The sequence below is a fragment of the Pinus tabuliformis genome, chromosome 3_1, assembly GCF_031772625.1.
Source record: "Pinus tabuliformis cultivar Carrire ecotype Pingquan chromosome 3_1, CPIR1, whole genome shotgun sequence".
Classification (NCBI taxonomy): Eukaryota; Viridiplantae; Streptophyta; class Pinopsida; order Pinales; family Pinaceae; genus Pinus; species Pinus tabuliformis.
In genome coordinates, this window is record NC_142301.1 from 133,287,766 (window position 1) to 133,290,011 (window position 2,246).

Consider the following 2,246-nt stretch of genomic DNA (forward strand, 5'->3'; position numbering starts at 1 on the left):
TTTTAAGATTAAAAATTTCAGGATCATCATTCATTATTTCCTCTATTTCTACATTTTCTAAGTTATCTATTTCTAATTTAGTGAAATTAGTAGGTTTACCTATATCTAAAAATATTTACATCTATCTCGCTATCTATTTCATTGTCTATTGTACAGTCTGTATCTATATTACAATTATGAAACTCACCTTCAACATTCATGAAGTCATAAAATTGGGAATCCTGTGAGAAAATCTGCCAATACTTCAAATTGTCTGGTATGATAGGCCTATGTCTCACTTCGCAGTGTATTGATGGTTACGCTAAAAAAGGAAATTTGTAAGTACTGGAAAAAGTAGCCAGACTGTGGGCTTGCATATTCTGTTTTCTAGGAATGGCAGCAAAGTTTGTTTCTAGAAGGTCTTTGATCAAATCTAGGACAGTCTCTCTATATTGACTCAGTCTGGGATTGTTTACAGAGTATTCACCATTAATTTGTTTAATAATCAATTCTGAGTCACCAAGTATAAAAACTCTCTTGGCTCCAAGTTTTCTAACCATTTGTAATCCTAAGATCAGAGCTTCATACTCTGCCATGTTATTTGTGCATTTAAAATTTAACCTAAATGCATCACCTTCGGCATGATTATTCTCCATATTGTGGATCCACAGTCCTACTTCTGCCCCTAACCTATTCACAGATCCATCAAAATCCAAATGCCATAGGGACTCATGAAAAATGTTTTCTCTGTCATCTGTTTTGTATTTATGTTGTTCAAATGTGATTTTCTTTTTGTCATGGTCTGAATTGTACAAGATGAAAGAGTCCATATCAGAATGAATGGAGTATATTGGGAAATTTTGTGGTTTTTCTACACTACTCACCATGTATTTCATCAAGGTATCTCTATATAGTTTTATTTGTTGGCCAAAAACAGATATGGTGGCTTATGACATATCTAATTGCAAGGATCGTTGCAATTTTTCTCCCCATGAGCGAGATAACAACATTCCATATTTGGGTGGGATGTCTGCAACTATTATGTCCATCACAATACTCTTTGATGGGCATTGGACTAGAGTTACACATAAATCTTTAATCAAGCCAAGGCACTTAACTTGACTAGAGTCAAAGGAAAACAAATCCTTATATGGTCTGGTGATATCTAAGTTTAGTCTCTCCATGATTGCTTTTGGCATCAATGGGATACCCCTGAGTCTAGCATAGCATTATGTAATACTTTGTCATGAATGTTCGGGCTAATGTAGAAAAGAGAGATTCCTCCTTGCTGATGACTACTATTCACCTCAAGGCCAAACAATAACTCAGGTTGATCATCATTCAAATTCACTGCATCTTCCCCTTCACCTATATTTAAAGTTTCTATGATCTATAGGATTCATTTTTCACTAGCTCAGTCAAAGGGACTGATATTTTCAATTTTGCTATTTCAGTCTTGAGGTTGAAAGGCAGTTGAGCTTTGTTTGTTTGGATGAGATCTTCCTTAACAAATGCAGTTTGTGTGTTTTTATCTTGTTTTTCAGTACTTGGCATTTCAGTGTATTTTTCCGCAATTTTGTTTTGATTACTCCTACTTGGAATGTTTTGAGTCACTATTTCAGTTTGAGTTTCGGATGAGGTTATATATACAAATTTTGGGCTAAAAGTCTCTTGTGTTCCCCTAGGAAGGATTTGTAAAATTTTAGTGACAGGAGCTTCTGTTATCTTTTTAGTTTGGGTCTGGATTGATCTTTTAGTGGGAGCTTCATTGTTCTTTTTACTTCTTAAGCTATATTGTTTGTGAACTTCATATATAGCTGACTCATAACCCTGTTTAAAGTCGAAGGATTCCCCATATTCTAATTGCAATTGTTGCAACATATACAATTCTTGTTCTTCTTGAGTAAGAAAAACAACATCTTCATTTTTTATTCCTAATAAGTTTATCTGGGTGCCATCCTCTCCTTCATGGTTCTGTGAAACCTCCGCATAGTTTTCTTGGAAGGGTGGCCTAATTTGCTGCTCTGGTATTGCATTCTTTCCAGTGTTAGGATTCTTCCTCAAGTTAGGGTTTCTTATTGGGGGTGACTATTGGTTCTCTCACTGAGTTTTTCTTTCCATGTTTTCTAACCTATCCATTATTCTCTCTACACTCTTTGTCAAACTATCTATTTTACCATTAGAAGTGGAAGTTTCCTCTTTAATGACAACTCTATTTTCATTTCTCATTCTAGCTTTCTTCGCTAATAGGTTGGCCTCTACACTAA